Below are 17,524 nucleotides of genomic sequence, written 5' to 3' on the forward strand. Positions count from 1 at the left end.
AATAAATTCATGCAACTATCACAAAAGAACTACTTTCAAGTCTTTTCATCCTAATTTCTTATAAACCAATGTTTATCACTACTAGTGAGACTCATCTATCAAATATATAAAATAAATACATGCAACTACCACAAAAAAAGTAGTTTCAATTGTTTTCAAGCTTATTTCTTTAAAACCAATGTCTATCACTACTCTAGACACTCATCTATCAAATATATACAATATATTCATGCAACTACCTCAAAAAAACTACTTTCAAGACTTTTCATGCTAATTTCTAGAAAACCAATGTTTATCACTGCTATAGACACTCATCTATCAAATATATACAATAAATACATGCAACTACCACAAAAAAAAAGTAGTTTCAAGTCTTTTCAAGCTAATTTCTTTAAAACCAATGTCTATCACTACTCTTTGACTCTCATCAATCAAATATATACAATAAATACATGCAACTACCACAAAAAAAGTAGTTTCAATTGTTTTCAAGCTTATTTCTTTAAATCCAATGTCTATCACTACTCTAGACACTCATCTATCCAATATATACAATATATTCATGCAACTACCTCAAAAAAACTACTTTCAAGACTTTTCATGCTAATTTCCAGAAAACCATGTTTATCACTGCTATAGACACTCATCTATCAAATATATACAATAAATACATGGAACTACCACAAAAAAAAGTAGTTTCAAGTCTTTTCAAGCTAATTTCTTGAAAACCAATGTCTATCACTGCTCTTTGACAATCATCTATCAAATATATACAATAAACTCACGCAACTACCAGAAAAAAACTAGTTTCATGTCATTTCATGCTAACTTCTTGAAAACCAATGTTTATTACTACTATAGTGACTCATCTATCAATATATCAATAAATTCATGCAACTATCACAAAAGAACTAGTTTCAAGTCTTTTCATCCTAATTTCTTATAAACAAATGTTTATCACTACTAGTGAGACTCATCTATCAAATATATAAAATAAATACATGCAACTACCACAAAAAAGTAGTTTCAATTGTTTTCAAGCTTATTTCTTTAAAACCAATGTCTATCACTACTCTAGACACTCATCTATCAAATATATACAATATATTCATGCAACTACCTCAAAAAAACTACTTTCAAGACTTTTCATGCTAATTTCTAGAAAACCAATGTTTATCACTGCTATAGACACTCATCTATCAAATATATACAATAAATACATGCAACTACCACAAAAAAAATAGTTTCAAGTCTTTTCAAGCTAATTTCTTTAAAACCAATGTCTATCACTACTCTTTGACTCTCATCAATCAAATATATACAATAAATACATGCAACTACCACAAAAAAAGTAGTTTCAATTGTTTTCAAGCTTATTTCTTTAAATCCAATGTCTATCACTACTCTAGACACTCATCTATCAAATATATACAATATATTCATGCAACTACCTCAAAAAAACTACTTTCAAGACTTTTCATGCTAATTTCCAGAAAACCAATGTTTATCACTGCTATAGACACTCATATATCAAATATATACAATAAATACATGGAACTACCACAAAAAAAGTAGTTTCAAGTCTTTTCAAGCTAATTTCTTGAAAACCAATGTCTATCACTGCTCTTTGACAATCATCTATCAAATATATACAATAAACTCACGCAACTACCAGAAAAAAACTAGTTTCATGTCATTTCATGCTAACTTCTTGAAAACCAATGTTTATTACTACTATAGTGACTCACCTATCAATATATCAATAAATTCATGCAACTATCACAAAAGAACTAGTTTCAAGTCTTTTCAGCCTAATTTTTTATAAACCAATGTTTATCACTACTAGTGAGACTCATCTATCAAATATATAAAATAAATACATGCAACTACCACAAAAAAAGTAGTTTCAATTGTTTTCAAGCTTATTTCTTTAAAACCAATGTCTATCACTACTCTAGACACTCATCTATCAAATATATACAATAAATTCATGCAACTACCACAAAAAAAGTAGTTTCAAGACTTTTCATGCTATTTTCCAGAAAACCAATGTTTATCACTGCTATAGACACTCATCTATCAAATATATACAATAAATACATGCAACTACCACAAAAAAAAGTAGTTTCAAGTCTTTTCAACCGAATTTCTGGAAAACCAATGTCTATCACAACTCTTTGACACTCATCTATCAAATATATACAATAAATACATGCAACTACCACAAAAAAAGTAGTTTCAAGTCTTTTCAAGCTAATTTCTTGAAAACCAATGTCTGTCAGTACTCTTTGACACTCATCTATCAAATATATACAATAAACTCACGCAACTACCAGAAAAAAACTAGTTTCATGTCATTTCATGCTAACTTCTTGAAAACCAATGTTTATTACTACTATAGTGACTCATCTATCAATATATCAATAAATTCATGCAACTATCACAAAAGAACAAGTTTCAAGTCTTTTCATCCTAATTTCTTATAAACCAATGTTTATCACTACTAGTGAGACACATCTATCAAATATATAAAATAAATACATGCAACTACCACAAAAAAAGTAGTTTCAATTGTTTTCAAGCTTATTTCTTTAAAACCAATGTCTATCACTACTCTAGACACTCGTCTATCAAATATATACAATATATTCATGCAACTACCTCAAAAAAACTACTTTCAAGACTTTTCATGCTAATTTCTAGAAAACCAATGTTTATCACTGCTATAGACACTCATCTATCAAATATATACAATAAATACATGCAACTACCACAAAAAAAAGTACTTTCAAGTCTTTTCAAGCTAATTTCTTTAAAACCAATGTCTATCACTACTCTTTGACTCTCATCAATCAAATATATACAATAAATACATGCAACTACCACAAAAAAAGTAGTTTCAATTGTTTTCAAGCTTATTTATTTAAATCCAATGTCTATCACTACTCTAGACACTCATCTATCAAATATATACAATATATTCATGCAACTACCTCAAAAAAACTACTTTCAAGACTTTTCATGCTAATTTCCAGAAAACCAATGTTTATCACTGCTATAGACACTCATATATCAAATATATACAATAAATACATGGAACTACCACAAAAAAAAGTAGTTTCAAGTCTTTTCAAGCTAATTTCTTGAAAACCAATGTCTATCACTGCTCTTTGACAATCATCTATCAAATATATACAATAAACTCACGCAACTACCAGAAAAAAACTAGTTTCATGTCATTTCATGCTAACTTCTTGAAAACCAATGTTTATTACTACTATAGTGACTCATCTATCAATATATCAATAAATTCATGCAACTATCACAAAAGAACTACTTTCAAGTCTTTTCATCCTAATTTCTTATAAACCAATGTTTATCACTACTAGTGAGACTCATCTATCAAATATATAAAATAAATACATGCAACTACCACAAAAAAAGTAGTTTCAATTGTTTTCAAGCTTATTTCTTTAAAACCAATGTCTATCACTACTCTAGACACTCATCTATCAAATATATACAATATATTCATGCAACTACCTCAAAAAAACTACTTTCAAGACTTTTCATGCTAATTTCTAGAAAACCAATGTTTATCACTGCTATAGACACTCATCTATCAAATATATACAATAAATACATGCAACTACCACAAAAAAAAAGTAGTTTCAAGTCTTTTCAAGCTAATTTCTTTAAAACCAATGTCTATCACTACTCTTTGACTCTCATCAATCAAATATATACAATAAATACATGCAACTACCACAAAAAAAGTAGTTTCAATTGTTTTCAAGCTTATTTCTTTAAATCCAATGTCTATCACTACTCTAGACACTCATCTATCCAATATATACAATATATTCATGCAACTACCTCAAAAAAACTACTTTCAAGACTTTTCATGCTAATTTCCAGAAAACCATGTTTATCACTGCTATAGACACTCATCTATCAAATATATACAATAAATACATGGAACTACCACAAAAAAAAGTAGTTTCAAGTCTTTTCAAGCTAATTTCTTGAAAACCAATGTCTATCACTGCTCTTTGACAATCATCTATCAAATATATACAATAAACTCACGCAACTACCAGAAAAAAACTAGTTTCATGTCATTTCATGCTAACTTCTTGAAAACCAATGTTTATTACTACTATAGTGACTCATCTATCAATATATCAATAAATTCATGCAACTATCACAAAAGAACTAGTTTCAAGTCTTTTCATCCTAATTTCTTATAAACCAATGTTTATCACTACTAGTGAGACTCATCTATCAAATATATAAAATAAATACATGCAACTACCACAAAAAAGTAGTTTCAATTGTTTTCAAGCTTATTTCTTTAAAACCAATGTCTATCACTACTCTAGACACTCATCTATCAAATATATACAATATATTCATGCAACTACCTCAAAAAAACTACTTTCAAGACTTTTCATGCTAATTTCTAGAAAACCAATGTTTATCACTGCTATAGACACTCATCTATCAAATATATACAATAAATACATGCAACTACCACAAAAAAAAAGTAGTTTCAAGTCTTTTCAAGCTAATTTCTTTAAAACCAATGTCTATCACTACTCTTTGACTCTCATCAATCAAATATATACAATAAATACATGCAACTACGACAAAAAAAGTAGTTTCAATTGTTTTCAAGCTTATTTCTTTAAATCCAATGTCTATCACTACTCTAGACACTCATCTATCCAATATATACAATATATTCATGCAACTACCTCAAAAAAACTACTTTCAAGACTTTTCATGCTAATTTCCAGAAAACCATGTTTATAAATGCTATAGACACTCATCTATCAAATATATACAATAAATACATGGAACTACCACAAAAAAAAGTAGTTTCAAGTCTTTTCAAGCTAATTTCTTGAAAACCAATGTTTATCACTGCTCTTTGACAATCATCTATCAAATATATACAATAAACTCACGCAACTACCAGAAAAAAACTAGTTTCATGTCATTTCATGCTAACTTCTTGAAAACCAATGTTTATTACTACTATAGTGACTCATCTATCAATATATCAATAAATTCATGCAACTATCACAAAAGAACTAGTTTCAAGTCTTTTCATCCTAATTTCTTATAAACCAATGTTTATCACTACTAGTGAGACTCATCTATCAAATATATAAAATAAATACATGCAACTACCACAAAAAAAGTAGTTTCAATTGTTTTCAAGCTTATTTCTTTAAAACCAATGTCTATCACTACTCTAGACACTCATCTATCAAATATATACAATATATTCATGCAACTACCTCAAAAAAACTACTTTCAAGACTTTTCATGCTAATTTCCAGAAAACCAATGTTTATCACTACTATAGACACTCATCTATCAAATATATACAATAAATACATGCAACTACCACAAAAAAAAAGTAGTTTCAAGTCTTTTCAAGCTAATTTCTTTAAAACCAATGTCTATCACTACTCTTTGACTCTCATCAATCAAATATATACAATAAATACATGCAACTACCACAAAAAAAGTAGTTTCAATTGTTTTCAAGCTTATTTCTTTAAATCCAATGTCTATCACTACTCTAGACACTCATCTATCCAATATATACAATATATTCATGCAACTACCTCAAACAAACTACTTTCAAGACTTTTCATGCTAATTTCCAGAAAACCATGTTTATCACTGCTATAGACACTCATCTATCAAATATATACAATAAATACATGCAACTACCACAAAAAAAAAGTAGTTTCAAGTCTTTTCAAGCTAATTTCTTTAAAACCAATGTCTATCACTACTCTTTGACTCTCATCAATCAAATATATACAATAAATACATGCAACTACCACAAAAAAAGTAGTTTCAATTGTTTTCAAGCTTATTTCTTTAAATCCAATGTCTATCACTACTCTAGACACTCATCTATCCAATATATACAATATATTCATGCAACTACCTCAAAAAAACTACTTTCAAGACTTTTCATGCTAATTTCTAGAAAACCAATGTTTATCACTGCTATAGACACTCATCTATCAAATATATACAATAAATACATGGAACTACCACAAAAAAAAGTAGTTTCAAGTCTTTTCAAGCTAATTTCTTGAAAACCAATGTCTATCACTGCTCTTTGACAATCATCTATCAAATATATACAATAAACTCACGCAACTACCAGAAAAAAACTAGTTTCATGTCATTTCATGCTAACTTCTTGAAAACCAATGTTTATCACTACTAGTGAGACTCATCTATCAAATATATAAAATAAATACATGCAACTACCACAAAAAAAGTAGTTTCAATTGTTTTCAAGCTTATTTCTTTAAAACCAATGTCTATCACTACTCTAGACACTCATCTATCAAATATATACAATATATTCATGCAACTACCTCAAAAAAACTACTTTCAAGACTTTTCATGCTAATTTCTAGAAAACCAATGTTTATCACTGCTATAGACACTCATCTATCAAATATATACAATAAATACATGCAACTACCACAAAAAAAAGTAGTTTCAAGTCTTTTCAAGCTAATTTCTTTAAAACCAATGTCTATCACTACTCTTTGACTCTCATCAATCAAATATATACAATAAATACATGCAACTACCACAAAAAAAGTAGTTTCAATTGTTTTCAAGCTTATTTCTTTAAATCCAATGTCTATCACTACTCTAGACACTCATCTATCCAATATATACAATATATTCATGCAACTACCTCAAAAAAACTACTTTCAAGACTTTTCATGCTAATTTCCAGAAAACCAATGTTTATCACTGCTATAGACACTCATCTATCAAATATATACAATAAATACATGGAACTACCACAAAAAAAAGTAGTTTCATGTCTTTTCAAGCTAATTTCTTGAAAACCAATGTGTATCACTCCTCCATGACACTCATCTATCAAATATATACAATAAATACATGCAACTACCACAAAAAAAGTAGTTTCAAGTCTTTTCAAGCTAATTTCTTGAAAACCAATGTCTATCACCACTCTTTTACACTTATCTATCAAATATATACAATAAACTCACGCAACTACCAGAAAAAAACTAGTTTGATGTCATTTCATGCTAACTTCTTGAAAACCAATGTTTATTACTACTATAGTTACTCATCTATCAATATATCAATAAATTCATGCAACTATCACAAAAGAACTAGTTTCAAGTCTTTTCATCCTAATTTCTTATAAACCAATGTTTATCACTACTCTTTGACTCTCATCAATCAAATATATACAATAAATACATGCAACTACGACAAAAAAAGTAGTTTCAATTGTTTTCAAGCTTATTTCTTTAAATCCAATGTCTATCACTACTCTAGACACTCATCTATCCAATATATACAATATATTCATGCAACTACCTCAAAAAAACTACTTTCAAGACTTTTCATGCTAATTTCCAGAAAACCATGTTTATCACTGCTATAGACACTCATCTATCAAATATATACAATAAATACATGGAACTACCACAAAAAAAAGTAGTTTCAAGTCTTTTCAAGCTAATTTCTTGAAAACCAATGTCTATCACTGCTCTTTGACAATCATCTATCAAATATATACAATAAACTCACGCAACTACCAGAAAAAAACTAGTTTCATGTCATTTCATGCTAACTTCTTGAAAACCAATGTTTATTACTACTATAGTGACTCATCTATCAATATATCAATAAATTCATGCAACTATCACAAAAGAACTAGTTTCAAGTCTTTTCATCCTAATTTCTTATAAACCAATGTTTATCACTACTAGTGAGACTCATCTATCAAATATATAAAATAAATACATGCAACTACCACAAAAAAGTAGTTTCAATTGTTTTCAAGCTTATTTCTTTAAAACCAATGTCTATCACTACTCTAGACACTCATCTATCAAATATATACAATATATTCATGCAACTACCTCAAAAAAACTACTTTCAAGACTTTTCATGCTAATTTCTAGAAAACCAATGTTTATCACTGCTATAGACACTCATCTATCAAATATATACAATAAATACATGCAACTACCACAAAAAAAAAGTAGTTTCAAGTCTTTTCAAGCTAATTTCTTTAAAACCAATGTCTATCACTACTCTTTGACTCTCATCAATCAAATATATACAATAAATACATGCAACTACGACAAAAAAAGTAGTTTCAATTGTTTTCAAGCTTATTTCTTTAAATCCAATGTCTATCACTACTCTAGACACTCATCTATCCAATATATACAATATATTCATGCAACTACCTCAAAAAAGCTACTTTCAAGACTTTTCATGCTAATTTCCAGAAAACCATGTTTATAAATGCTATAGACACTCATCTATCAAATATATTCAATAAATACATGGAACTACCACAAAAAAAAGTAGTTTCAAGTCTTTTCAAGCTAATTTCTTGAAAACCAATGTTTATCACTGCTCTTTGACAATCATCTATCAAATATATACAATAAACTCACGCAACTACCAGAAAAAAACTAGTTTCATGTCATTTCATGCTAACTTCTTGAAAACCAATGTTTATTACTACTATAGTGACTCATCTATCAATATATCAATAAATTCATGCAACTATCACAAAAGAACTAGTTTCAAGTCTTTTCATCCTAATTTCTTATAAACCAATGTTTATCACTACTAGTGAGACTCATCTATCAAATATATAAAATAAATACATGCAACTACCACAAAAAAAGTAGTTTCAATTGTTTTCAAGCTTATTTCTTTAAAACCAATGTCTATCACTACTCTAGACACTCATCTATCAAATATATACAATATATTCATGCAACTACCTCAAAAAAACTACTTTCAAGACTTTTCATGCTAATTTCCAGAAAACCAATGTTTATCACTACTATAGACACTCATCTATCAAATATATACAATAAATACATGCAACTACCACAAAAAAAAAGTAGTTTCAAGTCTTTTCAAGCTAATTTCTTTAAAACCAATGTCTATCACTACTCTTTGACTCTCATCAATCAAATATATACAATAAATACATGCAACTACCACAAAAAAAGTAGTTTCAATTGTTTTCAAGCTTATTTCTTTAAATCCAATGTCTATCACTACTCTAGACACTCATCTATCCAATATATACAATATATTCATGCAACTACCTCAAACAAACTACTTTCAAGACTTTTCATGCTAATTTCCAGAAAACCATGTTTATCACTGCTATAGACACTCATCTATCAAATATATACAATAAATACATGCAACTACCACAAAAAAAAAGTAGTTTCAAGTCTTTTCAAGCTAATTTCTTTAAAACCAATGTCTATCACTACTCTTTGACTCTCATCAATCAAATATATACAATAAATACATGCAACTACCACAAAAAAAGTAGTTTCAATTGTTTTCAAGCTTATTTCTTTAAATCCAATGTCTATCACTACTCTAGACACTCATCTATCCAATATATACAATATATTCATGCAACTACCTCAAAAAAACTACTTTCAAGACTTTTCATGCTAATTTCTAGAAAACCAATGTTTATCACTGCTATAGACACTCATCTATCAAATATATACAATAAATACATGGAACTACCACAAAAAAAAGTAGTTTCAAGTCTTTTCAAGCTAATTTCTTGAAAACCAATGTCTATCACTGCTCTTTGACAATCATCTATCAAATATATACAATAAACTCACGCAACTACCAGAAAAAAACTAGTTTCATGTCATTTCATGCTAACTTCTTGAAAACCAATGTTTATTACTACTATAGTGACTCACCTATCAATATATCAATAAATTCATGCAACTATCACAAAAGAACTAGTTTCAAGTCTTTTCAGCCTAATTTCTTATAAACCAATGTTTATCACTACTAGTGAGACTCATCTATCAAATATATAAAATAAATACATGCAACTACCACAAAAAAAGTAGTTTCAATTGTTTTCAAGCTTATTTCTTTAAAACCAATGTCTATCACTACTCTAGACACTCATCTATCAAATATATACAATATATTCATGCAACTACCTCAAAAAAACTACTTTCAAGACTTTTCATGCTAATTTCTAGAAAACCAATGTTTATCACTGCTATAGACACTCATCTATCAAATATATACAATAAATACATGCAACTACCACAAAAAAAAGTAGTTTCAAGTCTTTTCAAGCTAATATCTTTAAAACCAATGTCTATCACTACTCTTTGACTCTCATCAATCAAATATATACAATAAATACATGCAACTACCACAAAAAAAGTAGTTTCAATTGTTTTCAAGCTTATTTCTTTAAATCCAATGTCTATCACTACTCTAGACACTCATCTATCCAATATATACAATATATTCATGCAACTACCTCAAAAAAACTACTTTCAAGACTTTTCATGCTAATTTCCAGAAAACCAATGTTTATCACTGCTATAGACACTCATCTATCAAATATATACAATAAATACATGGAACTACCACAAAAAAAAGTAGTTTCACGTCTTTTCAAGCTAATTTCTTGAAAACCAATGTGTATCACTCCTCCATGACACTCATCTATCAAATATATACAATAAATACATGCAACTACCACAAAAAAAGTAGTTTCAAGTCTTTTCAAGCTAATTTCTTGAAAACCAATGTCTATCACCACTCTTTTACACTCATCTATCAAATATATACAATAAACTCACGCAACTACCAGAAAAAAACTAGTTTGATGTCATTTCATGCTAACTTCTTGAAAACCAATGTTTATTACTACTATAGTTACTCATCTATCAATATATCAATAAATTCATGCAACTATCACAAAAGAACTAGTTTCAAGTCTTTTCATCCTAATTTCTTATAAACCAATGTTTATCACTACTCTTTGACTCTCATCAATCAAATATATACAATAAATACATGCAACTACGACAAAAAAAGTGGTTTCAATTGTTTTCAAGCTTATTTCTTTAAATCCAATGTCTATCACTACTCTAGACACTCATCTATCCAATATATACAATATATTCATGCAACTACCTCAAAAAAACTACTTTCAAGACTTTTCATGCTAATTTCCAGAAAACCATGTTTATCACTGCTATAGACACTCATCTATCAAATATATACAATAAATACATGGAACTACCACAAAAAAAAGTAGTTTCAAGTCTTTTCAAGCTAATTTCTTGAAAACCAATGTCTATCACTGCTCTTTGACAATCATCTATCAAATATATACAATAAACTCACGCAACTACCAGAAAAAAACTAGTTTCATGTCATTTCATGCTAACTTCTTGAAAACCAATGTTTATTACTACTATAGTGACTCATCTATCAATATATCAATAAATTCATGCAACTATCACAAAAGAACTAGTTTCAAGTCTTTTCATCCTAATTTCTTATAAACCAATGTTTATCACTACTAGTGAGACTCATCTATCAAATATATAAAATAAATACATGCAACTACCACAAAAAAAGTAGTTTCAATTGTTTTCAAGCTTATTTCTTTAAAACCAATGTCTATCACTACTCTAGACACTCATCTATCAAATATATACAATATATTCATGCAACTACCTCAAAAAAACTACTTTCAAGACTTTTCATGCTAATTTCCAGAAAACCAATGTTTATCACTGCTATAGACACTCATCTATCAAATATATACAATAAATACATGCAACTACCACAAAAAAAAAGTAGTTTCAAGTCTTTTCAAGCTAATTTCTTTAAAACCAATGTCTATCACTACTCTTTGACTCTCATCAATCAAATATATACAATAAATACATGCAACTACCACAAAAAAAGTAGTTTCAATTGTTTTCAAGCTTATTTCTTTAAATCCAATGTCTATCACTACTCTAGACACTCATCTATCCAATATATACAATATATTCATGCAACTACCTCAAAAAAACTACTTTCAAGACTTTTCATGCTAATTTCCAGAAAACCATGTTTATCACTGCTATAGACACTCATCTATCAAATATATACAATAAATACATGCAACTACCACAAAAAAAAAGTAGTTTCAAGTCTTTTCAAGCTAATTTCTTTAAAACCAATGTCTATCACTACTCTTTGACTCTCATCAATCAAATATATACAATAAATACATGCAACTACCAGAAAAAAAGTAGTTTCAATTGTTTTCAAGCTTATTTCTTTAAATCCAATGTCTATCACTACTCTAGACACTCATCTATCTAATATATACAATATATTCATGCAACTACCTCAAAAAAACTACTTTCAAGACTTTTCATGCTAATTTCTAGAAAACCAATGTTTATCACTGCTATAGACACTCATCTATCAAATATATACAATAAATACATGGAACTACCACAAAAAAAAGTAGTTTCAAGTCTTTTCAAGCTAATTTCTTGAAAACCAATGTCTATCACTGCTCTTTGACAATCATCTATCAAATATATACAATAAACTCACGCAACTACCAGAAAAAAACTAGTTTCATGTCATTTCATGCTAACTTCTTGAAAACCAATGTTTATTACTACTATAGTGACTCATCTATCAATATATCAATAAATTCATGCAACTATCACAAAAGAACTAGTTTCAAGTCTTTTCATCCTAATTTCTTATAAACCAATGTTTATCACTACTAGTGAGACTCATCTATCAAATATATAAAATAAATACATGCAACTACCACAAAAAAAGTAGTTTCAAGTCTTTTCAAGCTAATTTCTTTAAAACCAATGTCTATCACTACTCTTTGACTCTCATCAATCAAATATATACAATAAATACATGCAACTACCACAAAAAAAGTAGTTTCAATTGTTTTCAAGCTTATTTCTTTAAATCCAATGTCTATCACTACTTTAGACACTCATCTATCCAATATATACAATATATTCATGCAACTACCTCAAAAAAACTACTTTCAAGACTTTTCATGCTAATTTCCAGAAAACCATGTTTATCACTGCTATAGACACTCATCTATCAAATATATACAATAAATACATGCAACTACAACAAAAAAAAAGTAGTTTCAAGTCTTTTCAAGCTAATTTCTTTAAAACCAATGTCTATCACTACTCTTTGACTCTCATCAATCAAATATATACAATAAATACATGCAACTACCACAAAAAAAGTAGTTTCAATTGTTTTCAAGCTTATTTCTTTAAATCCAATGTCTATCACTACTCTAGACACTCATCTATCCAATATATACAATATATTCATGCAACTACCTCAAAAAAACTACTTTCAAGACTTTTCATGCTAATTTCTAGAAAACCAATGTTTATCACTGCTATAGACACTCATCTATCAAATATATACAATAAGTACATGCAACTACCACACAAAAAAGTAGTTTCAAGTCTTTTCAAGCTAATTTCTTTAAAACCAATGTCTATCACTACTCTTTGACTCTCATCAATCAAATATATACAATAAATACATGCAACTACCACAAAAAAAGTAGTTTCACTTGTTTTCAAGCTTATTTCTTTAAATCCAATGTCTATCACTACTCTAGACACTTATCTATCAAATATATACAATATATTCATGCAACTACCTCAAAAAAACTACTTTCAAGACTTTTCATGCTAATTTCCAGAAAACCAATGTTTATCACTGCTATAGACACTCATCTATCAAATATATACAATAAATACATGGAACTACCACACAAAAAAATAGTTTCAAGTCTTTTCAAGCTAATTTCTTGAAAACCAATGTGTATCACTCCTCCTTGACACTCATCTATCAAATATATACAATAAATACATGCAACTACCACAAAAAAAGTAGTTTCAAGTCTTTTCAAGCTAATTTCTTGAAAACCAATGTCTATCACCACTCTTTTACACTCATCTATCAAATATATACAATAAACTCACGCAACTACCAGAAAAAAACTAGTTTCATGTCATTTCATGCTAACTTCTTGAAAACCAATGTTTATTACTACTATAGTTACTCATCTATCAATATATCAATAAATTCATGCAACTATCACAAAAGAACTAGTTTCAAGTCTTTTCATCCTAATTTCTTATAAACCAATGTTTATCACTACTAGTGAGACTCATCTATCAAATATATAAAATAAATACATGCAACTACCACAAAAAAAGTAGTTTCAATTGTTTTCAAGCTTATTTCTTTAAAACCAATGTCTATCACTACTCTAGACACTCATCTATCAAATATATACAATATATTCATGCAACTACCTCAAAAAAACTACTTTCAAGACTTTTCATGCTAATTTCTAGAAAACCAATGTTTATCACTGCTATAGACACTCATCTATCAAATATATACAATAAATACATGCAACTACCACAAAAAAAAAGTAGTTTCAAGTCTTTTCAAGCTAATTTCTTTAAAACCAATGTCTATCACTACTCTTTGACTCTCATCAATCAAATATATACAATAAATACATGCAACTACCACAAAAAAAGTAGTTTCAATTGTTTTCAAGCTTATTTCTTTAAATCCAATGTCTATCACTACTCTAGACACTCATCTATCCAATATATACAATATATTCATGCAACTACCTCAAAAAAACTACTTTCAAGACTTTTCATGCTAATTTCTAGAAAACCAATGTTTATCACTGCTATAGACACTCATCTATCAAATATATACAATAAATACATGGAACTACCACAAAAAAAAGTAGTTTCAAGTCTTTTCAAGCTAATTTCTTGAAAACCAATGTCTATCACTGCTCTTTGACAATCATCTATCAAATATATACAATAAACTCACGCAACTACCAGAAAAAAACTAGTTTCATGTCATTTCATGCTAACTTCTTGAAAACCAATGTTTATTACTACTATAGTGACTCATCTATCAATATATCAATAAATTCATGCAACTATCACAAAAGAACTAGTTTCAAGTCTTTTCATCCTAATTTCTTATAAACCAATGTTTATCACTACTAGTGAGACTCATCTATCAAATATATAAAATAAATACATGCAACTACCACAAAAAAAGTAGTTTCAAGTCTTTTCAAGCTAATTTCTTTAAAACCAATGTCTATCACTACTCTTTGACTCTCATCAATCAAATATATACAATAAATACATGCAACTACCACAAAAAAAGTAGTTTCAATTGTTTTCAAGCTTATTTCTTTAAATCCAATGTCTATCACTACTTTAGACACTCATCTATCCAATATATACAATATATTCATGCAACTACCTCAAAAAAACTACTTTCAAGACTTTTCATGCTAATTTCCAGAAAACCATGTTTATCACTGCTATAGACACTCATCTATCAAATATATACAATAAATACATGCAACTACCACAAAAAAAGTAGTTTCAATTGTTTTCAAGCTTATTTCTTTAAATCCAATGTCTATCACTACTCTAGACACTCATCTATCCAATATATACAATATATTCATGCAACTACCTCAAAAAAACTACTTTCAAGACTTTTCATGCTAATTTCCAGAAAACCATGTTTATCACTGCTATAGACACTCATCTATCAAATATATACAATAAATACATGCAACTACCACAAAAAAAAAGTAGTTTCAAGTCTTTTCAAGCTAATTTCTTTAAAACCAATGTCTATCACTACTCTTTGACTCTCATCAATCAAATATATACAATAAATACATGCAACTACCACAAAAAAAGTAGTTTCAATTGTTTTCAAGCTTATTTCTTTAAATCCAATGTCTATCACTACTCTAGACACTCATCTATCTAATATATACAATATATTCATGCAACTACCTCAAAAAAACTACTTTCAAGACTTTTCATGCTTATTTCTTGAAAACCAATGTGTATCACTCCTCCTTGACACTCATCTATCAAATATATACAATAAATACATGCAACTACCACAAAAAAAGTAGTTTCAAGTCTTTTCAAGCTAATTTCTTGAAAACCAATGTCTATCACCACTCTTTTACACTCATCTATCAAATATATACAATAAACTCACGCAACTACCAGAAAAAAACTAGTTTCATGTCATTTCATGCTAACTTCTTGAAAACCAATGTTTATTACTACTATAGTTACTCATCTATCAATATATCAATAAATTCATGCAACTATCACAAAAGAACTAGTTTCAAGTCTTTTCATCCTAATTTCTTATAAACCAATGTTTATCACTACTAGTGAGACTCATCTATCAAATATATAAAATAAATACATGCAACTACCACAAAAAAAGTAGTTTCAATTGTTTTCAAGCTTATTTCTTTAAAACCAATGTCTATCACTACTCTAGACACTCATCTATCAAATATATACAATATATTCATGCAACTACCTCAAAAAAACTACTTTCAAGACTTTTCATGCTAATTTCCAGAAAACCAATGTTTATCACTACTATAGACACTCATCTATCAAATATATACAATAAATACATGCAACTACCACAAAAAAAAAGTAGTTTCAAGTCTTTTCAAGCTAATTTCTTTAAAACCAATGTCTATCACTACTCTTTGACTCTCACCAATCAAATATATACAATAAATACATGCAACTACCACAAAAAAAGTAGTTTCAATTGTTTTCAAGCTTATTTCTTTAAATCCAATGTCTATCACTACTCTAGACACTCATCTATCCAATATATACAATATATTCATGCAACTACCTCAAACAAACTACTTTCAAGACTTTTCATGCTAATTTCCAGAAAACCATGTTTATCACTGCTATAGACACTCATCTATCAAATATATACAATAAATACATGCAACTACCACAAAAAAAAAGTAGTTTCAAGTCTTTTCAAGCTAATTTCTTTAAAACCAATGTCTATCACTACTCTTTGACTCTCATCAATCAAATATATACAATAAATACATGCAACTACCACAAAAAAAGTAGTTTCAATTGTTTTCAAGCTTATTTCTTTAAATCCAATGTCTATCACTACTCTAGACACTCATCTATCCAATATATACAATATATTCATGCAACTACCTCAAAAAAACTACTTTCAAGACTTTTCATGCTAATTTCTAGAAAACCAATGTTTATCACTGCTATAGACACTCATCTATCAAATATATACAATAAATACATGGAACTACCACAAAAAAAAGTAGTTTCAAGTCTTTTCAAGCTAATTTCTTGAAAACCAATGTCTATCACTGCTCTTTGACAATCATCTATCAAATATATACAATAAACTCACGCAACTACCAGAAAAAAACTAGTTTCATGTCATTTCATGCTAACTTCTTGAAAACCAATGTTTATTACTACTATAGTGACTCACCTATCAATATATCAATAAATTCATGCAACTATCACAAAAGAACTAGTTTCAAGTCTTTTCAGCCTAATTTCTTATAAACCAATGTTTATCACTACTAGTGAGACTCATCTATCAAATATATAAAATAAATACATGCAACTACCACAAAAAAAGTAGTTTCAATTGTTTTCAAGCTTATTTCTTTAAAACCAATGTCTATCACTACTCTAGACACTCATCT

This window comes from Phaseolus vulgaris, chromosome 11 (assembly GCF_051622355.1).
Source record: "Phaseolus vulgaris cultivar YP4 chromosome 11, ASM5162235v1, whole genome shotgun sequence".
NCBI classification, from domain to species: Eukaryota; Viridiplantae; Streptophyta; class Magnoliopsida; order Fabales; family Fabaceae; genus Phaseolus; species Phaseolus vulgaris.